This window comes from Serinus canaria, chromosome 2 (genome assembly GCF_022539315.1).
Source record: "Serinus canaria isolate serCan28SL12 chromosome 2, serCan2020, whole genome shotgun sequence".
NCBI lineage: Eukaryota > Metazoa > Chordata > Aves > Passeriformes > Fringillidae > Serinus > Serinus canaria.
Window position 1 is genome coordinate 54,131,246 of NC_066315.1, and position 25,171 is coordinate 54,156,416.

Below are 25,171 nucleotides of genomic sequence, written 5' to 3' on the forward strand. Positions count from 1 at the left end.
ACTCTAAAAAATATCATGTGACACATGGGATGAATAGTTCCTGTATAAAGAATATAAAAAGACTGACAGTGTACTGGGCTTTTAAAAAAAAATAATACTATAAAGCATAGGTCCAAATAAGAAAAATATATATATATGCAATTTTTGTTCCTACAGCAGGAATCAGCCATGTTTTTGGTGGCCCAGAAAGCAGCTTTCTGCATCCTGTAGGATCTGGCTCTTTGTGATTTCCCAACTTGAAGCTGCATTCCTGTGTCCATACATAAATGCTGTTGAATGTAAAAAAAAACGTGGAAAAATCCTGTCACAAGAAGAAAGTTTGCAAAAAAATTATTCAAAAAGTGAATCTGACAAATGCAGTATGTAAAGGTAGGAGCCCTTTTACTCACACCCTATTTCATCCTTAAAGAATGAAGCATCACACTAGAGAAGCTTTATGGGAAGCAGTTTTAAGCTGGCATAGATGTTTTACTATCTGGAAATCAATTTCAACCTTGGACAGTGGAGCTTCCAATTGTAGTGTCTGCTGTTGATGGAGATAACTAGCAGGGACGGAAGGGACTCGTGCAAGTGGTTAATTTCAGGTTTTGCCATGATGTCCAACATCAGCAGGATGGTATTTTGTGTACACAACGTGGCACTACATTGATTCCCTTTTTTGAGAGGTAAGCCTCTTCCAGCCCAAAATGAATGGGCAACTTTTAACCAGTCTCATTTATATATATATGTGTGTGTACATATTTAAAGACTGAGTCTTGCAGCTTGCTGAGAGTGCATGGAGTTGGACAAGTTTATTACTGTGGATTCATAGGCACAAGCTGAGTAGTTGGAATTTTTACATTTGCTCAACAATTCTGCTAAACCCACTTTATTCCCTAAAGCACATCGTGTTTATTCTGTTTTTTCAGCAAAGTACAACTATTGATTATGAGATAGCATGAACAAAAAAATCCTGCAACAAAACAAAAAGACCTACAATAAAACAAAAAGCCTGCCAGTTTAAGTTTACCAGAGGTTCAGTATAAGGAATTTTGGAGCTTTCATTAGTTGAACTCCACACACAGAGGTTACTTCAAGTTAACCCCACTGACTGACAGAGCCCTAAATGGATTTAAGTTGCAGTTCCATTACTTAGTGCTTTCCTCTGTGGTGAATCCAGAGTAGGAAATCTCCAAACTCACACCTGTGTCTTCCACGGAAACAACTTCTCCCCATTTTTGAACTGCATTTCTCTGGTCCTTCGCCTAAATGACAGCTGCTGGGGAGACTACTGGATCACTGGGTTAGGAGTCACCCTGGGACTCACTGCTTTTACTCTATATGCATCATGGCACTGATGCCTCAACGTGGTGCCTAGGTCTCCAAGCACTGCAAAAGCTCACCTGCAGCCCTGGGACTTTCAGACCTCCTTATGGAAGTTTCATCAGGAGAAGTGAGGGAAATGTACCCCTAGGCCCCCTTTTCAGAGTGCAGTTGACTGGACAGCTACCCCATCCCACAGATTGCTGTTTTGAATAGCCTAGTCCTTCTCTCCCCTCTGTGGATACACCAAAACGCTTGCCCTGCCCTGTCCTTGAACCCCAGATCCTACCTGTAGATCCCAGCACTTCTCCTGTCTTTGCCTGAAAAATTACCTGCCTGCACAGCAAGCCAATGCAGCCAGCCAGCCTGGCAGGCTCACCCACTTTTCCTCTGCTGGGTTGGATCTCTGCCACATCCGTGATTATGCCCTGAGGCTGTGCTTTCATGGACCTTTGCCAGGGAAACTCAAGAGCTGCCTCCCTGCCCCCATGCCATGCCTGCTGTGCTTGTCCTGCTGTTTGCTGGGCAGTACAAGGAACCAAGACAAAAAGGGATCTGGAGACAGAAATTTCCTCCTGTTTTAGCCAGAGTACTTCACCACTTTTACTTCTCACAAAATCCTGCAAACATCTGAACCATGGGACAGAAATTGCTGAAGCCACCTAACACAGAGTTGTCTCAGGAGCCTCAGACTGATGCTGAACAGTAGGCAGCGGGTAATTTTTTTTTGCCTTGAGTTTCTGTTTTGGTCTTTGTGTTATGCCATCTCATTTGGGAAAACTCCCTTTTATTTAGAGCTAGGAAGGATTAGTCCTCAATCTACGTGGGAAAAGACAAACAGTACCTTTTAATAAAGGTGTGATAATAGGCAAACAATTTCCTCTTTGAGTTTTCTAGGCCTGTTAGTAGCTATGCTGTGTAGGTTAATAGTCTGTTAAAATATAGTGACTCTTATTCTTGGTGACTGTATGCCTTATGGGTTTATCAACCTAACAGATTTTTTTCTCATCCCTGTTGAGTGTTCAGCCCTCACCTTTGGCTAGTTGGCTCTGAATGCAACGAACTTGAATGTGAGGTTCACAGAAAGGGAGAAAAGATAGGGGATTTAGAAGGAGAATTTATGTGCTTCCTCTTGTCTCACCAGCAAACATCTTTCTCTAGACATAATGCAAACCAAACTGGCAGGATGGGGAAGATTATGTCCCTAACAGCATTTATCATGACATAGTACACGTCCATCTTGAATTATCACAGAGGAATTGCAGCCAAATAATATGCAATTAGTCATTAGTATACAGGATATGTTGTCAGGGCTTATTCATTCTTTGGGGTTAGGAAAACAACTGGCTGGTCATCAGAGAGTGAACAAACGGTTCCCTGACACCTTTTTCCTCATTCCACATCTCCCCTCCCACCTGCTCTCCTTTTTTCCTTTCTGATTGCTCTCGTGTCCTTTTTGATGAGGTATTAATAATAGCAAGGGTGCTAACCTACTTTTCTTCAAACTATTAAAGCAACAGAGCACAGCCACAGTGCCAGGCAGCAGCTGCTGGTCAGACAATGTGTTACAGCAGAATTAGAAGCAGTACACTCACAAATTTTGTTCTGTTTTTCTTTGTTATTTTCATTTGTGTTCAGGAACAAAGAAAACGGAGAGTAGGAACGGAGAAGAGGAGAAGAGTTTGTTCAGAGAGAACAGAAAAGAGAATCTAGTTGAAAATAGTGCCCCAAATTGGTCTAACCTGGCTCTATTTTGTGTTTCATGTGAATTACTCTCAGTGTATTTCTGAGCACCTCTGAAGTTGTTGAGGTGTGGCAACAGAGAGAAATGGGAGTCCAAACTCCACCCCCAGTGAATGAACATAAAATGAACCCTACAGCTCCAAGCTTGCATGACTTACACCTGATGGTCTGGGTTATTATTTTATGGTGATACCAGTTGTTTTCTCCATTTAGAAATGTCATTTAGGAAGAATATAGAAGTAGAGATAGCAAGCTGCAAATGTTGCATTTTTATGTTGATGACCTCCATCTTTCTTGTTTCCTTAAAGTGCAGAAAATACTTGTAATCTATTGAGTGAAATTTTCTCATTTTAAATGGCAAAATAAATTGTTGCATATCTGTTCAGCATGCAGTCACAAGACAGTTATGTTTAGGAATATTAAAAAAATATTCAAAAGACATAATTTGACTAAAAGGAAACATTTCATAGTGCTTTTAAATATGTGGGGTCATCCAGGGATGTTTTGGAATGAAACATCACAACACAGGTTGGAGTGTTTGTTCACTAAATCATTGCCCTCAATCTGCATTTTGTGACTATGTAAGGTAGTATCTTAGATGTGAGGTACCAAGCTTTTTCTCACACATGAACACATGAGGAAGCTATTTTTTAGATGATTCTTACATTCCAGTTAGCCTGTACTTAAAAAAATGTCTGAAAAAAATACAAGTTGTCAGGTCTATTTTGGGACTGTGTTTCTTTCATGTACAGATATGAACAGTCTACACCTAAAATAGCCTTTTTGGGGAAAACCAAACCAATCAAACAAAAATCCCACCAACCTTTCTCTTAATTAAAAAGTTTAAAAGTAAGGCTTATTCTGCTCTCTAGAATCAAAGAAACAGCTCCACAGGCAGATAGAGCATTCACTGAGTTTACTTTCCATTTTGTATACAGCAGAAAGTCCTGATCTGTTATTAAACCCAGCTGAAGGCGTGTGCTTTACTCAGACAATCCTTCACTGTCTTTCCTCTACTGAGATCGCTGTGAGATAGGTTCTAAGACATTAGTCAAAAGCAATGTTTTCTCAGAAAAAGGTCTAAGAAACACCTAATCTCTCCTAAAATCGTTCTGAGAGCTCATTTATTTAGCTCAGGATTCTATTGTCAGATGTCAATAAGAGGCAAAAAGACTTGAATCAGATTACACAAAAGGACTTTCTCTCAATAAAATTAAGGTTTGAACCCCTTTCCGGTTCATTGTTCCTGCCTTGCAGCTCCTTGAATTTTAAATCCACTTTCTGTGGTTACTTTTGGAGACACCATTCCCCTGGTACAGTTCAAGAAGTCCATGAGATTATGGATTCACTCGGATCTTTTTATTTAGAAAAATAATAAAGGCACATTAAAAACCCACATGGGAATTGGGAAAATTTATTTATGTCCAAGAATCTTAAGAAGACAGAGTGGGCCCCTGGAGTTTAGCCACTGCACAATCATGGTAAGCACTATCCACTTAAGGTAAGAGCAGTTTTTTTGGACACCAGTACAGAGGAAAATGGAGCATGGTGCAGAGCTGTTAACAGCGACTTGGATGTGACAGCACCATGTAGAGAAAATTCTTTGGTCTTTAGCACCTCTCTAATCAGGTTGATTGCTCTGTAGCAGCTTAGGAGCAGCTGTTCCTGCTTCTGTTTCTGCAGGTTATACAGACTTCCACACCTGAGCTTCTCTGCAGTGAGAGGGATAGACTGTGCCCTAAGTCTCCCTGTAAAGGCTGGCACTCCTTCCATACCTGGTTAGCTCATTTGTGAAGAAATGTTTTGTCAGGTCCTGTGTTGATGCTGAGCTAGCTGGCTTTGTGCTGGGATATCAGCTCTGCTCCTGCAGTCTTGGAGGAGTTAGAGTCACCATCTGTCACCTCTCTGTACAGTGAACTGTGTGCTGCTAACAGTCTGGTGACACTGATTGCAAAGTTCACAGCACTGCTATTTCAACAAAAAAACACCTTTGGGGATCTCTGTCTACACAGACATGATTTGAATATTTCCTAAGACGGTGTTTGTACTCCAAAGAGTCAATCCACAGCGCTATACTGATCTGGAGTTTGATAGTAAATCTTATTTCTTACTCATAATCTTCAAGTCATTTGCTCCATGGCGTATCCTGCACATGTCCTCAGACATCCTTTGGAGTGCAATACCAGCAGTTCACTCTCACCTTTACACTTCCAAAACAAGTCTTATCCCCAGTGATGAAACCTAGCTGGTAGAATTCATGGTTGAAACAATATTGTCATCCTGATAAATAAGGCTGCCCAAAGATGCTTACTTTCCATTTTCAGGTGTGTGTGGTGGCAGAAAATTCTCTGTCATGTACTCCTCTGAGCTAGGGTTTATATAATGATCTTAAAGCCAATCAAGGTATGATTTTTCATACCTCTGCTTGCCAATCACACAGAGCAAATCTATCCTATCCAGAAAGAAAGACTGGTTTTAGGCTCCGTGATTCAAACAAAGGCCAAACAAGAACAGGAAAGATTGAATAGACTCATTTTATCTCCTTTTTTCTGAAGAAAACATTTCTGTTGGCTACTGTCCTAAGAACTGTCAAAGCGATTGCTGTAGGAGCGCACCTTATGGGTTTATGATCTGCTTCCCTTCAAGTGGAAATACTGTATGCACTCCTTTGAAAAGGTTTGGGAATTGGTATTTTGACAGAGCACCTCAAAAAAGCACTATGTCATGAAACATAGTGCAAAATAAAAACAATATACTAGTTAATGGTTCTTTTGTTTTACATTTTCTTTCTTTCTCAAGAAGCAATGTAGTCTCAAAGTAGCTTATGTATAAATCTCTTTAAAAAATCCCTGTTTGATATCACTCCATTTCCTCTCCTCTGCCTTTCTCTCTTTGCTTCCTGCGCTCCTTTATGGGGTTTAGCGAGTGAGATGTGAGTTACATTGACAGAACAAACATGATAAATTCCTGCTGCCCTGTGAAATTTGTTCAGTCGAGTTCCTCTGCTGCTGCGAATCTTAATGCTGTTCTCAGGCAGAGTTTTCAATCCATCAGACACTGTACAGCTGCATATGTGCACCACAGCGGGAAGATTTATAGGCTCCTATTTTTAGAATTTCATGTTTTGGCACCTCCATGCTGTTCATTTGCCCAAACTGTATTCTGCTAATTAAACCTTAAGACCTAAATTATAATGTACTTAGGGATGTTCAGCCAGTGAAGCAATGCGATTGCCTGAACATTTCCCAATTGCTTCCATTTATATATGAAATCATTTTCTGGTGAAGTAAAGGTACTGTAATGCCGTATTTTTCATTTTGAAAGGAAAAATTACATTGCTTTTTATGAACAACTCAATGCACAGTTATGTTATTTTTTGTTATTTCAGCACATTTAATATATGCGTACACTAAATTCAATGATAGAATATTTTGTAGTTTGAAAAACTCTGGATGAGAACTTTTAAACAGACAAAACCTCTTGGAGATCTTCCTCTGCAGAGGTTAAACAGCTGAAAGTGTGAAAGTTAAAGGAAAAAGGCAGGATCAGTTTTATGCTAAAATGGCATTGGAAGCCACTGGAAACTGTTTTATCTATAAGCTGAACCCCAATTTTGTAATGCTAGCACTCATTTCACATTCTGGCACATCATATCTTTAAAAATTTACCTTGTTTAGCAGTCTGTCTAAAAACAGCACCCCAACTTTTAACTCATTTGTCAGGCCTAGGAAAGAGTGTAACCTTAACATTGTACAAGAAAATGACTTAGCAGCAAACTCATGCAGTCTCATTTTACCTAGAAGTTGAGTTTTCAGTTATTTAGTACCCATTGATTAATAATATAACATAACATTGATTCTCCTACGCAGATGACCACCAATTTTCTTGACTGAAAGTGTTAAGAATGAAAATGAAATTGTCTGTAAATTTTAGAAGCATATACATTAAGATGGGGCTATTAAAAAGTTAGGATTTCAAGGTGTGGGAGCAGGCCAGCCCTATGTGCTGAAGCAGGAGCTATTGGGGAAGAAGAACACCCTGGCTGAACAGGGAACTCTCACAGGAACTTGGGAAGAAAAAGGGGGTTTATGACTTTTGGAATAAGGGTCAGGCAACTGAGGAAGATTATTAGGATGGCATTAGACCATGTAGAAAGAAAATTAGAAAGGTGGAATTTAACTAGAACTCAATCTGGCCACTGCTGTGGAAGATAGTAAGTGCTTTTATAAATATGCTAACAACAAAAGGAGGGCCAAGGAAAATACCCATTTTTATTGGAAACAGAGGGGAGCATAGTCACCAAGGTTGAGGAAAATGCTGAGATACTTAATATCTCTTAGGATGGGAGGACATAGCCTCAAGTTGTGCTGGAGAAGGTTCAGGATGGACATCAGGAATAACTTCTTCATGAAAAGGGTTGTTAGATGTTGGAATGAACTGCTCAGGCAGGTGGTGAGGTCACCATCCTTGGCAGTGTTCAGGAAGCGACTGGACTTGGCACATAGTGCTGTGATCTAGTTGATCAAAGTGGTGATCAAAGGTTGAACTCAATGATCTCAGAGGTCTTTTCCAACCTACATGATTCTGTGATTCTTTGATTCTATTTTTTTGTACTTCAATAGATGGTAAGTTAAAGGCTCATAAAAAACAAAAATGAGAAACAGAGGAGAAATCCTTGTTGCAGAAGATGAAAAATGCTGTAACTGAGACATGAATTAAGGGACAAGAAATGCATCCATCTCAAATCAAGAAACCTGTGATGCACTGAGTTTAGGACTAATGGAAGACTAAGTTAAATTTCTGATCTTACTAGGGTTATGCAGATGAAATGAAAAAAAAAAAACAGAGCAGAAAATCCTTTTCACAAACAGATTCTACTTTCAGGCACTGGAATGAGAGGAGGGGATGAGAAATACCAAACTGAAGAAGTCTAAGAAGGTAACTTTGGGGTATATTGATACAGAAAGCACTGCAGACTGAATCTGCTCTCTCCAGTTATCACACAAAAAAACATGCACATGAATCTTTGTCCTTCTCCATTTAGGGGGAAAATCTCTAGTTCTGTAGCCATGTCTCCTTTGCTTATGAGAAATACAGAAGGTACTTGTTACATCTTTACTTTGAAAGAAAAGAAGCTAGAGAGAGACTAGAAAAACTCAATGGCATGAAAAGAGAAGCAGTTGTAAAGAATCATGGAAACATTATCTGGCTAAGTGAACTAGAATTACCATCAAAATTGCTGTCTTTATTTTTGCTTCACTGCCAAGGCCCTCAACTAGATCCCTTATCACACCCCCTTCTGGTCTCCCACATAAAAAAGTTGTAAAGTAAATTCATTGCAGAAGATGTGCCCTTCCCTCCAGTCCTGAGAAATTTAGCTAAAAATTATACACTGCATCTTTGGGCTTTACTACCTTTCCTAGAAATCCCAGGGCTGCCACAGCCCAAGGGTAGTGATACTAGTGTGGATTCATGGATCTATTTAACTAACAAGGTAAGTGTCATGAAAACCTTCTCTGAATCGCAGTTATTTTTCCTGGTTTCGGAACAGCTCTTTCTTAATAGAAAGAGGGAGATGTAGCCCTCAGCAAGGGCATTCTTGTGGCTCTTTTAATTTCCCTAACTCCTCACTGTGGTTTCTAAGGTGTTGTATTTGGACAATTGTAATGTGCCTTTCTCACTCTAAGGTTACTTTCTACTTTCAAAAGCAGGCTCAATACCACCATTTTAAAGTAAACTATTTTTCTAGTCTACTTAGTAGGAAATGGTGACTTTTCCTTCCTGGAGGGAAATTTTCAAGCACTTGGAACTGGGGAGCTGAAGAAACTTTAAGACCAGGTTATGCACTGGTACAATGATCTGCATAAAGATGCTTCAGTTGGGAACAGGAGAGAGAAACTGGGTGTAAAAGTCCGTGCTGTGCTTCAGCATGTTTAAGGAAACATCTTCAGAGTTTAAGGAAATATGTGACACAGCAGTTGTGTCAGGTGCTCAGATACTTACACCATCATCTCTCAAAGAGATGGTTGATCCATATCCATATCCATATCCATATCCATATCCATATCCATATCCATATCCATATCCATATCCATATCCATATCCATATCCATATCCATATCCATATCCATATCCACTGAAATGGATACGGCAACTAGGTATTACTTAATTCTGGTTAGGTGACACATAAATCCATGTGCTGTTCTATGTCCAAGCTCCATGAGTATCCATGTGTCTACTTCCCTTCAACAAAATACAAATGTTTCTCTGTCACACAGAGCTGATGCTGTGTAGCTTGATATTAGACAGAAAATTCTAGATGGGTGGTAAATATTCTAGCAAGATCAGCTTATTTTTATGTGTGTTACATACAGAAGTGTGCTACAAGTACGGATTTTTAACACAGAATTTCTGATTAGTTTATCCTAATGTTTCCTTCTGACCTTAAAAAATATGTAAATCCATTTGACTGATTTGATTTTCTTCAGGAAAATAGGCATTTAAGCAATATCTATTCCACAGTCCTGTCTGCCAAACTGTTCCTTCCTAAATACAGAAGTTCAGGGTGTCACTTCAGTAGACCATATCCACATATGAGCTCTATTATAAAAACTAGGAAACTCGAAATATAATGTGGATATTTTAGCAAAACAACATAATAATGAGTGAGAATATTTCTGGCAACATAAACTACGGACAGCAAATCTGCAGAACTGTCATTGTATCTTTGGAGATCACTAATCAAGGTTGGCAGAAGGGGCCAGAGTATAAAGAATGCACTTCCTAAGAGTCCCTCAGCTAGAATGTAGACAGGATTTTTTTGTACTCTAACCTTCCTCTCATCTTGAGGTGACAGGAGGATAGTTGTTATTAGCTACAGAACACCTTCTGTGAGTTTGGTTTGTTGATGCTTTCTCTTTTCTGGCATTCTATCAATGACATATAATGTCTCCAGTGGCCCAGGAAGCTCCTTTAATCATTATTATATTCCAGAATATATGCACCATGTGCATAAAATGTCAACAATTATTTAAGCACGATATCCTGCACTGTACAAAGAAAACACTGACTACATGCAGAAGATGAGCAAATCATCACACTCTCTTTGAAATATTGTATTAAATAACCTTAGAATGCCTTATTTCTATTCAAAGTCACACTGGTTGCTTCAGGGCATAATTGGTTGGTTCATTCTTCAGCGCTGCCAGTTATTTTTCAAAATCATAAACCTGACTTTATCTCTGTAGTCTCAGTAATGCGCAGGTACTGAGGGGATTATGTTTTGTGAGCGTTCTCACATTAATGCTGTAGACACTGAAATTTTCACTAAATCAGGGGATGTCTTGTTTGTTCCAGGGAGATCATAGTTTGGAGAAAGTTTGTACTATGACAGTTTTCACATCCCTTGGAAAACCAGGGAATATTTCTGTGAACTCATTAAATACATATTAATGTCTTTGACAGCAGTATCTGACTATTTTCATTTGAAGTGGAGCAAATACTTGCATTACTGCTGTTAACTACATATGGCTGCTTGACAAAGAGAAAGGAAATAAAACCCTGACATTCAACCTGATGTAATTTTATCTTCAAAGAGAAATAGTGACTATTTGCTGTATTTGCACCCACCTATATATAGAATTTCTTGCTCTTACCATGGAAAGCAGGTCTTGTTAGAGGCTGCTATTAGGAGGCACATTTTTTTACACCACTTGGTGATACATATACACCTTTGATTCTTTCATAATTATTTTATAATTTTTAAGTTATCAGTGCATTTCACATGTTAAAATAAATATAGATGTGAGTTAAAGATAGGACAATTTTATCAGACATTAAAAAAAATCTAAATTTTTGAATCCATTTTAAATGGAACAAAAAAAGTCAGCTGCATTATTTTTAAAGTTACTCACTGCTTATACTGAACAAAAGTTTGTGACTTTGTTCTTTCAAAATTATTTCTCCAACATCCTTCAAAGCATGGCAAGTATTGCTGTTAAACAAAGGATCCCTGCAGTGTGAACAGCAGTTATCAGCAGTTATCTCCATGTAATTCGAAACACATGCCTTTTTAGTTCACTAAAACAATTAAAGCAGGGTAAATATTGGGGACAAATGCACATTAATGTACATTCCTATTAGTGAGAAAAAATTAATTTCGACTGCATTGCTGCTTCTCATGCTTCTTGGATAGCTATAGCTAGAGATTTAAAGTTCTTTATGTTGCAGATAGTTGCAGTGAATGACACTTTCATCTTCCAAGACACCCCTTGACCTCTCATTTCAGTTGTCTCAGAACCCTGAGATGAAGCTTATCAAGACAAATTCATGAATGAGCTTTCTGTTGGTTAAAGTGCTTCATTAATTTCAGGATAGGACTTTTCTGAAAAACTGGTTTTTCTTTATGAATATTTACAGTGTTCTTCAACAGTTCTAAGTACTTTTTGTTATGGCAGGAGAGCCTCAAAAACAGAGAGTCTTCAACATGGAAAGCTAGAGACCATTGTAACTCATAACAAGAAGGAATACACCCTGGTAAGGTCTGTCAGATGTTGGTGGCTAGAACAGACTGCATCTCCTTAAGTTTAGTCTATGGTTCCTGAAGTAATTCTGTAGCAAAATAAAAATCTGTGGTCCCTATGAGCAATGTAAAAGCAACATAATTGTACTTACTGTGTATTTACTACACTACTGAGTAAATGCACCTTGGTGAATATCTTTAACAATGTGAATTTGATGAGTCATGATACAGGTGAGGATACAAAAATTGAAATCAGTGTTTTGTGACTTCCCTACAGAGTCTCTGTCCTCCAAGAGTCTTTGTCATCTTCTTTGTATTAAAATGAAAACTAATTTTTTAAAAATCACATATATACCAAAAACTAAATTTCAGGTTAATTGTTTTTGTGCCGCCTGATTTGTCCCACAAAATCCAAACTACACTCCCAGTTGAACTATCTGGGCTTTGCGAATCAAATTGTCAGCAGTGGGCTGTGATGGATTGTGACTGAGGAAGTCCCAGCATCACAGCTACCAACAGCTGATCAACCACTTAATGCTGCTTGAGGACATTAACTTTGATTCCAAGCAAAGCAAATTAATCTCTCTGTAAGGGAGAGCCTCTTGCACAGTTAGCTGGTAATGGGTCTCTAAGCCGTAAAAATAGTGTATCAAGATTTCAATACCATTGGTAAGCATTATGGATGAGGAAATAACTCTGGTAAGACATGTCAGGAAGTGATTTGTTCTCAGGAATGCAGAGAGATAACAGAGTACAAAGAAATAATGTGCTTTGAAACTTCAGTGCAAAAGAAAATTTTTCTTGAGGGAAAGATGTTCATATCATTGTGAGTTAAATTCAATTTTGCAGCAGGCAGAGCAGTTGGGAGGGAAATTCAGTGCATGCCATACAAAACTGCAGAGTTTATTTTTGCCCTGTAAAAGGGTTGTACATGTTATGATAAAAAATTTTGGTGTCTGTGACCAGACTGGGTGTGACAAGGGAGTAGAAAAGGGTGCAACCATTTCTACCTGTTCTATTACCTCCTGGCTAAGCTGTGTGTATGAAAGGTAACTGTGCTACCTGATGCACCTGAGAGCTGAAGAAGCCATCAGCATCCTTGAGATAAATGCCACAAAATGTCCCAGTAGGAAACCCAGATTTTGTCTGCCTGTCTGTCCACTCAAGGTCAAATGGCGTGTGCTCGTGATGGGAGCCTTGATGTTGCTTGGAAACTGTTGCTGGTGCACACGATTAATCCCGCTGCACAAGTTCAGTACTGGGATGTCAAAGATCCCAGCAAAGCACAATGTGAAAGTTGCTCTGAGAACTTCATTTGGAAAGGGATGTTTTTGGGTTCTCTTGCTGTATTTCAGATTGGCTGCCAAATAGTACTACCAGACCTCCATGAATTTTCATGTTGTCTCCATTTCTCAGGGACCCTTAAATCTACTTGGAGCTTCCCATGTATCAAAATATCAACGTGGCACAGAGCTTTCACAGATATCCATGAAAAAGCACAGTCATTAATGAACTTGAACCACTGTAAAGCAGGTTATTCCTCAAAAGCAGTGAGTGCAGTTTCTTTGGGCATGATAATAATGGAATATATATGCTAAATCTCACCTGAAGATAAGTGATTATTATTGGAGAATCATCTTTGCTTTATTTTAAGTAGGTTATTAAAAAGAAATAATAAAGGGCAGAGTCCAGAAGCAGACTACATAGGAAATTGCACTTGATGTAGTGCAGATCAGGAGCAAATAAATATGGATGACATATTTTAGCCAAAATTTTTCTTCCTGCCATAGGGCCTGATACAGCTTTAATGACCTATTTTGCAAATCTGATTTCTTCTTTTATTCTTCTGAAATTTCCTTAAAAATTTCCACCTACATTCTAGCAGCAGTTCATTATTTATTGGATTATTTTTGATGTTTGGATTATTTTTCTTTTCAGACAAACTCAGAAGGATTGCAAAGTTTACTGCTGGTAAATCAAAGGAATCTCCATAAACAGTTTACCTATCAGACTAGTAGAAAGTTACAGCTGTCGTGGTGAAAAGGAAAACAAGAGGGAGGCAGACCAAATAAGTAGGATACTGAATGCATCACAGAATCACAGAATCTCAGAATGGGAAAGAAAGGAAAATCAGGAAAACTCTTCAGCTTCTAATGGAAGGCTGCAGGAAATGTCTGGCTGTAGAAAGGCTGAGATAATGATAAAAATGGATGTACAAGAAATTTTTAAACTGTTATGGTCTGTTACATGGTTAATCAGTCCAGTCTAAAAAAGTACTTGAATAGGGCCCTTCTAGTCCCCTCTTCCAGCTGCAAACAAAAAAATAAAGTAGACTTCAAAATATGTACAAAATCCACTTAGATATATATGTATATAAATGATACCATTCATCCCTGATAATCAGTTATTGCTGGAAACTGGATTTTGAAATACCAGTTCATTCTGACAATTTATTGGGATCACTGGATTCTCAAAACCCTACCCATAATCTACCCTCTTGCTCAAACTGGATACAGGAATACTTTCAACATAATATATGTTCCTAATTGTTTGCTAATAGACAGATGTAAGGCTACTAAAAATAGGAGCAGTTTAAAGTTTTGGGTTAGGACCAATAACCTCATATTTGTTATGAGCTATTAACAAGAATTTATCACTGCAGTTAATCGAAATCTATGGAAGAGCATAATTCACACAATGTAAGCAGCCCTCAAAAAAGGTCAGATCTTTAGTTCTTGAAAGGGCTTTTGTTTTTGTCTTCAAATTAAAAAAAAAAAAAAGCACAGGAAAAAATCTCTTGGGTAAAATTTAATTAAAGGTGATGAGTAGCCAAGTGCAAATATATCTTCTGAGATTAAAATTTCTGCATCTCTGCACAGGACAGGTACCCAGTGCCATGTTTAAAATGAGTATTATTAAGTCTTTTATTAGGCATTCAATTCGGCATCCAATTTGAAGTCAGTGCAACTTCTGCAATTAACTGTAATGAACTGGGTTTGGATCTTAGTTTTGTTGGTATAAGCAAAATCAAATATGAATCCTACTCTATCTGTGCTAAACTTTCTCCTTGGATGGAGCTGAAGCTGAAGTGCAATTGTCTGGAAATCCCCTAACATTCGGTTCAATGCACTTGGGATGTCAAAGTTTCTTGTTATTGTGGCTGGCTTTTGGAAAGGGATATTGTCTTCTGAATCCTCCCTCTGTATTTTTGCCAGAGAAGTATATTATCATTTCTGTTGGGGAAAAGGAGAGAAAAGAAGGAAAGTGACTCACCCAGCATCTGACTGCAACCTCTGCAGTGTTTAAAGCTTTAGGAATGGGATTCCTTTGAGTGGTGCAAAGGGCAGACCAGATCTTCTCCACAAGCCTGTGAGTGGGCTGGGTACTAGCTAGCCAGCTGTGTCACCTGAGGCACAGGTGCAGAGGGGCTGTCCCCAGGAACCAGCTGGCCCAGAGCACAAGTCTGCTGCTCTACAGACATGCTCTGTCCCTGCTGCGGAGGAAAGCTTGCTGCAGCTTGTGGAGCTGCTGCAGGGTGCAGCAGGAGCACCAGCTCTTGCTTGAGCTGCTGCTTACAGCTCCTCTGGCAGCTTGTCAGGCAGCTGAGATGTTTGACACTGTCAGACACCGATGCTTCACAAATGGAAGCAGGATGTGACATCTCCTTCTCAGCTTTACATGCCCTCTCTCAGGCTGGAGTAGTTTTAGTCCGATTCTGCTGCAGCTAAAGCAATTTCATCTGGATGCTGGCTCATCTTCATACAGATGCCTTGATGGCAAAGTGCAGTATGGTTCAGTCAAGTCACAAACATATTTCAGTCTGGGTTGTGTATGAACTGGGGGCAAGAGTGGTGAGACCCCTTAGGAATATTAAAATTGCCCCTCTCTAATGCAGAATCATTTTTGAGGAATTAAGCACACACAGAGGGACAACGATGTGCAAAGAAGACCTTCAGAAAATTATTTCTAAATTAAAACTGTAGTTTACAAAATTAGCAAAACAAGTAAAAAAGAAATTATTCTCCCCAAACTCTCATACTAAGTATTCTTTTATAGTGCTTTAATACTTAGGAAGGAAATGAAGAGAAAAATTATTAGTTTACAAAAGTGTTAGGATCAGCAGTGACATTACGACTAGTAATTACAAACTGCCTTTGCTTGTTGACTGTCCTGACATCATCAGTTGTGTTTAAATAGATAAGAATTAGCAATCCCACACTAAACAGAACAGTAAATAGCAGGACTGTCTTCTGAGGTTTAGCACCAAGCCACAGACTGTTAATGGGAGAACGGAAGCTGTGAGAGGGAGTGAGTCCTGTTCCAACTGCTAATTAATCCGATATATAAATCCTCAAAGAGAGATCAACAAAACAAGGCTCTTGTTTTTGTGGAAGGTGCTTTTCTAACAGCAGAAGAGAAAATAATAATAATAATTAGCCAGTCGACTTGGAAGGCTTTATGTGGGAAGTACACAGTGTTATGTGCAAATATGTTGCCAAATGGAGCTCTTTCTTTATTTATTGGAGTGTTTGGAGCAACTAAACTAGAGCCTTTGCATATTAGATTGCAATTTGCATATTTACTTAATGCTCTTCCATTTTTTCTACTGCTTACCCTCCCTTCTCTCAGAAATAAACCTACAGCAGAGCAGCCACATTTCTCAGAGCCAGTTTCATCTGCTGACATCAATGGATTTGCACCACAGATGAATGTGGTTGTTTGTGCCTCGTCCTGGTAATCATGGCAGCTGTTAGGCTTGACCCTGAACTCAAGAATCCCATCATCTGTTACCGTGTTTGTCTTCCCAAGAGTGCTTTTGTCAAAATAGTTATGCTGGGAGAGGAGCACTGTGGTATGCACAGCAGGTCTCAGCCTTCTGCCCAAATCCAGCACAAAGGTACAAAACTTTCTCTTTCATTTTCTTGATAGTGTGTCCTATTATCCCAGACAAGAAAGGCAAGAAGCTGAGCAGACAAAATACCCTCACCAGCAAGAAGGCAGCTTCAAAACACAATTTTAGATTTTTTTGAGGGAGGAAATTTTGTGGCTTCATTATTACAATGCATGAAGGTTTTATGCAGGACACAAGGTGATTTTAATCAAAGTGTATGTGTGTGTCTATCTGTTGTCTCTGTATGTCTATGCACATTATTGCTTCCTCATGCTTAGTTTATTTTCTCTGTGATGCTGATTTCAATTTTTCCCCATTCTCTTCCCAGAATTTGTTCTGTACTGCCTCACCTAGGACTATCATTTAGAAGAAATGTCAAGGGATAGCCTGTTAAAAATAGTGTGTATTGTGGCTTAGGCACTGCAAACACACAGAAATGAAAAGAACAAGGAGAAAGGCACTAAAGCACTGTCTCTTCCTTAGATTCAGTGATCTCCTAGCCCATCCTATGTCCTGCATCAGGATTTTAAAGACATGCAACACATTGCTGAGGATTACACACAAAAATTTTTCATGGCAAGAAACACCTCACTTCTACATTATCATAATTTTATTTTTCCAGACTGCTCTGATGTAATTCAACTAGAAATATAATCCAAAGATGGATATTTTAATCTAGTATCTGGGGAAATTTGGCACTGTTATAGAAAAATTTCCTTGTATGGACAAGGAGAATGTGCTTGCTCAGAAGAATGTAATTTGGAGCCTTTAATGCATCTACTCAGTTGAAACAGTGAATGATGAGCAAGTCAAATGTTACAAATACCATTGTTTTCTAACCCTTCTAACAGTCTGCTTCTTAGTGAATTTTTTCATGGGACTGATTGAACAGGTTTTTTTCTGACCACAGTTCTTTTCAGTCCATATTTTACCTTAGAAGTTTTTTTTGCTGCTAACTGCAAAATATATATTTTTGCTAAAATGTAACTTTTCTATCTGAAGTTGCTAAGGAAGTAACTGCTTAAATCTTGGATCTCCTGTGGTCTTAATAGATATTTTAAGTTTTCTAGAAATAAGTTCCAAATCCTCCTTTCTATCAAAAATTATTGAATTCTTGTAGTTTTGAAAATGGTACAACACAAACCTACCCAAGGCAATACAACAACATGAGCTGGTGCAGGCAGACATCAGACCCTGCCTGTGAGTATTTGGAGCTGCTCCACCATTAAATCTGACCACACAAACTTGTGCCTCAAAGAACTCCCCAGCAAAAACGATAGAACAATCCATAGAGAAACAGAATATGGACTTTAAATTCAGTTTTAGTCATGAAAAACAAATTTTTTCTTCCATGTTGCCTTCTTTGTAGTCTGTTCAGTTCTGCTGATGGTGTCTTACAGGCAAAAAACCAGGACAGCACATCTCCTCTGCATATTGAATTTATACCATCACATTTCAGACAAGATAATCTTCTGTCGTGAAGCAGTTTTTATGCTATGCTGATTCATGAACAGAGTTAAAGAAAGGGCTGCATTAGTGGACATGCCTGGATTTGCAACACACATTTTACCTCCTTGTGTTTTATAACATCATCACACATAATTGAGACCTTTATAAATTCTTTTACAAACAGGGACCTTTATAAATTCTTTTACAAATGGGCTTCTTGCAGTACTAGAAAAGCAAACACTACAAGATACCCAGAAATGTGCATGATAAAAGCCTGGGATCTATCTCCTAGTACAGAACAGTCCATCTCACTACATGAATACATTTTAAATATGTATAGACCCAGCACTGAAAACTCTATTTGTCTAAAAACCTTCAGCTGCTGTTACCGCCTTTCACTTCACAGAGAGCCACATCCACCCATTGAAAGTGGATGTAATAATAAAAACTTGAAACAAAACTCTAAAAATTAAAAAATAATAAAAGAGGGAAAACATTGTAGTTATTGTGCTTTTCAAAGAATGTATTGTAATTTATTATTTTCATTCAGAGACTATTCAGATCAGTGCATGTGTATTTTGTGGTTTCTGCATATCTGGTTAAATGCTAGTCTTCATTTTATTCAGCACTTAAAAATTCAGGGTTTGAGGGTGAAGAGGTGGGATAAGATCAACTAGTATCATGTCATTTATTCTTTCATGAAGTTAGTGAATTTAAATTAATTTAATTTAAAAATGTGAATTTAAAAAATTGTAAATGGCAGATTTAAGCTGTAGCTCATGGGATGGTTATCTATTTGTAAACTGTAATAGTCATGCTTACAAATAGGGTTAGAAATGGGGAATGCTGCTGCAGTTTCCCCTTTCCTCCATGAATTACTCTTTTCCCCCAGCACTCTGATGCGTTTGTGTCTGACTGCACACTGGTCAGACTGCCTCTCCACTCAGAATATGTGTTCAGAACGTGTGTAGGGAGCTAAGAGGACTGAAATCTATCACCTCTGTATTAGGCTGTGTGGCACTCATTTTCTTGATTCTGCCAATATTAGAAACACTTTCCACTGGAGCTGAAGGAAAACCTCCATCTTTTCCAGTCCTCCAGGTCCTGGCCCAGAAACTTGAATAAAGCATTTATAGTGAACTCTTCCCACTCCTTTGCTGTTTCCTGCCTCTCTTTTCTTATAAACGTCTTCTGTCAGACACATAAATCTTTTCCCAGCTTATTTGGGCAGTTCCTTGGAGGCTCACTATAGAAAGAAACAACTCAGTCATTCCTTCAGCTCTTCTGAGCCTCCCTTTTGTGTTACTTGCAGCCTTCCAGTCTATCCAAGGGCTGCCAAGCACGGACTGAGCTGAAGCTGAGAAAGGATGTTACTTTTCTGTTACAATTTTAGAAGATGAAGTATGTGTTCTTCTAATAATTTAACTGGAATACTTTTAGTGTCTCATGAACTGAGATGGTTTTTAAAGAATAACTATGCACTTGCCCCCAGTTCCTTTTTCCCTTTTCTGATTTTTTAAAGAAAATAACAAGGAACAATGAAATTGTGTTGGTCAGGTGAAGAAGGATTTCTAGGAATTTCATTTTTTCATGACTTGAGATTAGAATTGTACAAGGAAATCCAAAATAAACAACCTAAATGCAGAAACAACTCTCTTTGCTGTTCAGGCAAATATGGAAAAAAAACTGTGGCGGGGGGGGGGGGGGGAGACTTGTGCAATATATAAGTTAATTTTGTTGTTATCTACTGGCCCTTCTACTGCCTTTTGTTTCTTCTAGAAACAGATTTTAGAGCCTTTCTGCAATGGAGGAAAATAATTTTTTTCAATGAACATTTAAATTCTTAGAAATAGAATGCTAATTTCCTTTGGTCTGTCTGTAATTTGAGCTCGCCAAGCCATGCCATTAATGCTAATGGCATGGTTTGGTGAGCTCATATTACAGAGAGACCAAAGGAAATATGGAGTTTGTGAACATTTATGTGGGTGATACACAGAAGAGTATCATACATGAATGAGAATTTGGCATTTCTTTTTGGTTTTGTCTTATATGAGGGGAAGTAATATTGTTATGACATAATGATAGGGAAATTCTCTGGGCAGCAGGTTGCAAAATAGGAAATAAAAAGATGAAAACTCTTTTCCTTTTTTATGCCATTATAGGTGGGCTAGGAGAATGTATTCTCCAGAGAGGCATATTTGAAATGTTTCACAGTGCAACTAACCTACATTCAACCAGATTGATGCCAAAAGGCACAGTCTTCTCATCTCTTTTCTCCCCAGGCATGTACTACTGCCTCCTCCCTTGAGACAGAGCTGGAGATCATGTGGTTGGAGGGTGACCTCAAAAGCTCATTGATTGCTTGAGTAAATGAATAATTTCTTACAGCAGGCTCATTCTCTGTTGGAATAATTATCTGACCCCATTTATCCAATGGCAATTTGATTGCCAGAGCCAATGGAAAAAGAAAAAGTAAGGAGCTTGAGTGGGACCACACCTTCTGTGATCTATAATTGGACCAGGCTATAAATAGACCCAATACGTCTAGTGTGAAATCTCGGAAGAAAGGAAACTGCAGGGAAGGACTGGTGATTTACAGGATAATTCCTCAGGGCTTTGTCTGGGCTCCAGGAGCTGGTGCTTCTTCTCATCCCACAGTTCCAGCTACCTGTGCTGCCTTGGCAGCTGAGGCTGGAAGCAAAGGCAAAAGAAACACCAGGCAATGTTGGGGGCAAAAGGCAAGGGAGGTGCATGCTGTTTATTTCTGAAGAAGAAAAGGAAGGTATAAATGCAAAGGACAGATTCACAGACTTAAATTACATCCATCTTCTGTATGCTTTATTGTGTTTGGAAAGAGCTTCTGTTAATGCCAAAGAGTAGAGAAAATTTGTGCTTATAATATGGTGGAGATTTCTGAGTAGAATAATTATGCTCACTGGAGTAGAGCTAAAGGCTCACCCTAGCGTAAGGCAAAGTGTGTTTGTGTGTAGCTATAGGGAAAAAATAAGAAGGACAAAACACTCCAGTCTTCCTTGAAAAGCAGTGATGCTTTTAAATATTTCTTGCACCCCAGAGAACTGTTATAGCTGTAATGTTGGGGACCTTTGCTAGGACAATTGGTGAAATTTGGGCTGGCCGGAAGGAATTTATAGCAACAAAACCAGTTTAGAGCACAGGATCTGAGACAATTTGTATGGAGTCCTGTGATGTTTGACAGTCACAAAATGTAAATGAAGCACACGAGGCAAAAACCTTAACACAGAACATATTTGTGAAATAGTGTTAATGAACATATAAGATACTATATCTTACTCTGTTTTCTTACCTTTTGTGTGCTTTTCTTCTTCTAAGAAAATATTGCTTGAGTCAAGTCATTCATGTTTATAAGTGAGGAAAATTATTCCAGGGAGCACCACAAAGTTTAGCTTAATTTCCCAACTTTTGGGCTCAACAAGAATCCATGATTAAGAAGCATCATCAACTGCTGCTACCAGCTATGTTCTGACAAAATCATTTTACAGAAGTAAACCTGAATTGATGCATTATGTCTGCTTCTGGGTTTCAAATAAATTGTACTTAAGCACATTTAAACAAAAACCCCAAAAAGCAAAAAAAAAAAAAAAACCACCAAAAAACTGCTTGACTTTGTTAAGTATAGCATGTTCCTGGACACCTCTAATCAACATTTAACTTTATGTAAAAGTGATATAACTTGGATCAATGCAGCCTTGTGAGTTTTCAAGAAACTTTAATATTTTAGTAGAAGTATGAGTTAATAGAAATGTTTCTATTAAAAGGAGAGCAGGAAAAAACAGAGACTTCACTCCACTGGAATATGTTCTTGCCACCTTGTTATATTGAATTTCCCGTGCTTTATAATCATATTTTATACAGTGGTAATTGAGAAGAAAAGAAGTGTAATATTTTTCTCTGACACCTTCTTGTAGCCCTTTTTATTTTACTAAATTAACTCCTTACCACAGTGTGAAGAGACTAACCAGACAGTTGTTCAAATATTGTTCTCTTTCTTAAAATAATAAATCAGCTTTAGCATCTACTTTGGATTAAAAAGGAAGCTATCAGGAAGATGAAACAACCAACAAAACAAAACAAAAAGTAACCATGAAGGCCTCATCTACATTTATCTTTCCCACCCCCATTTGGGCTGATTTTGCTCCCTCTGTGGAATAGGCCTAGGTGGAGATACCTGTCTTTTGTCTACAAAGATTTTTGCTATGTCATTGTCTAAACCCTGTCAATGTGGAGCCAAAAAACAGTCCCAAGCACTCTGTTTCCACTAGCACTTGTTTGTTGGAGTCACAGTAGACTTCCCATTGATAGGGTACTTTTAAGGAGAAATAAAGGGCGGTTTAGACAAGCCCAAGGGTCACATTATGCAAATGCTATGAGCTCATTAACCTTTCACATAGCTGAAAACATTTGTTACCTGGTTACCTATTACCCTTTTTCTCTCCTCCCTGTCCCAAAACTTGCAAGCACACTGACACTTCTCATCAAAGATTTAATTTCAGGGAACTGCTGCCATTGGCCCTCTGATCATTAAGTTTTTATTACCTTCAGAATATATAGCATGATACATTTCCTGGTAGACTGCTAAGTAATGCTTTCAATAATTAAAAATCCATAAATAATTAAACCACAACATTATATTTGTCAACATAAATGAACAAACTATGTCCTGTGAGCGGCATTCTGAAGAGATACAAGCTGAAAACGTGCAGTGATATGTTCAATAGCTGTATTTAGAAATAAATCTTCCTCTCTTAGAACAGATTTATATTCATTTATCCAAATAATAGGGAATGCAATGATTCTCAGAAGATTCCATTGTCATCAATAAAAATTAATTTGTATTTGTATTACAACTGAAAGTAAAGAAACTCAGACTAAGGCCCCTCAGGGATTAGCACTTTGTGAATAAAACATCAAAGGATGGACAACTTTTCTTGAAGAGTTTGAATATGGGGTAAATAACATCCATGAAGTTTTGCAGTGGATGCAGAGTCAGAGGGCATTGAGCAACTTATGACCTTTCAAAATAAACTCACATGAAATTTGTGATTTTGGGAATTTGTGTAATATATTTTTGACATCTTTCTCTGTGTAGATCAGCCCACTGAAAGAGAGATTAAATAAGATCTAATGAAAATAAAATTAAATCATAGCAATAACATCTGGCTATAATTAAGACATTTCTGGTTTTTTAAGACACTTTTTTCTGCTTGGTCTTCATTTTATGTGCATTCTGACTTTAGGCTCTTATTTCCTATGAGAGCCAAAATGATTTTTGGATTGTTCAGTAATATGTCACTGCTCTGGAATTCTGAATTCTCTTTCACATCTCTAATGCCTTTCACTTACCCTGCTTTCGAAATGCAAACATTTTTTTCTGCACTGATTTTATGAAAGGTATAAAAAAAGACTAAAATCTTGCTGTTGATAAGATTTTGCTTAGGGGTTGATTTGCACCTCAAAAGTAAGTATTATATGTAGAGAATACTATATTATATTATTTCTATATTATGACTTGTCTTGATGAAGGACACTGCGGGCAGCCTTGGAGGAAAATATTCCTAGTCAAATGATATATTGTGTTAAACCTCACCAAACCCCACAGGAGGACTAGGAGCTAGTAGCTTTCATGTTCATAATGTTCTGAAGGCTTTACTCCAGTTATCTCAACCTAATGGTCATGGCTCCCAAAACATAAGGATTTAAGTGAGTTATTTGGTGCCACACACCACAGCCAGCAGTTAGGAGAGGTGATAATGAAGGAATTACTAATTTCTTCACTTTTCATTTGAGATATTGCTACTTTGCAACTGAATGATCCATGTCAGTCCTCTACACTAAAGAATGAATATAAACAAATTCTCTTTGCTTTTGCTAGTGGTAAAAAAGAAGGAAGTTACATTTTGGAAGTGGTAATATTTTCTTTATTATCCGCTCTCAGTCAGCTTCAATTATGCTCATTTGTCACTAACAAAATGCTACTGGAAGGAATAATTTACAAAAGATAATGCATTTGTTGAATTTTTTTCAGTTTCCCTACTTCTAGGCTTTTAAAAAAGGAGTTTTAAAAAAGGTTTCCAAAGAAGCTTCCTGACTGAAAAATACTTAACTTGAGGTACATGAGCAATCTCTATGACTTCAGTAGGTATTTATGAAACACACATATAAGTGTTATGAGATTACTGGAGATGTCTTTTGAACTTCAAATGCCAAAAAAAAAAAAAAAAAAAATCACCAACATTTAAGTTTAAGATTAACTTTTGAAGCATATTGCACCTGGCAAAGCTTTAATACATAAATTATCATAGATATCAAGTTTGCAAAATATCTTGATATTTTTTATACAAAACTGAGGTTTATTTGGGAATAAACTAACATTTATCAAAATTTTGCTGCCCCCAGATTTCCAATACAAATCTCCTCAGAACTATTACTGTAGGATTGGCAAGAAATATAATGTGTGAATACAGGAACAAATGGTCAAATCCTTTTCTTAATATCTAGCATAGGGCCACCTTTTAAGGGTCATATTGTTTTCTGTTTTCCACTTCCATTAGGTTGATTTTCCTCTCAAGCTCATATGTGATAGTCAGTAAGAGTCTAATGAAAATCCATGAATAGAGAAGTATAATGAAATAAACAAGGAGAAGAGCCCAGTGTTTTCATTATGATTATGAAATAAAACTTTATGCTTCTCCTTTCAGGGTTTCATCAGATGACCTGGAAGATTATTATCTTTTAGTTTTAATTGCCCAAGCTCATTTCCTCCCCACTTCAGTAAATTAAACCAGTTGGCAGTTTGACCTGCAATATTTCTTAACTTATTTTCAGTCAAAAATACACTGCTGCAGATGCACAGAAATACTCCACATGTCACATTCTTGCCTGCTTTGTGAAGAGGAATTGAAATCAGACAAAACATCAGTGGTTCCTCTAATTCAGTTTAAATCACACTCTGTATTTTTATGTCTTTAGGGAAAGAAGAAACTTGTTTTCATTTTTTTAAACCACAGATAGAGGAGGTCATTATGTTATTTAAAGTTACAGGAAGATTTTATCTTATCATGCTTTGCTTGATCTGCAATTCTCAGGGGTTTTTTTCTCATTAAAGGTTGAAGTAATTCTTCATAAAATTTAGGAAAGCTTCCCTAATAATGTGAATTTTTAAGATATGTTTATATGCCTTATGTTCTGAAGCCTTAAGTTTTGAGGAAGGGGAGAAAAAACATTAC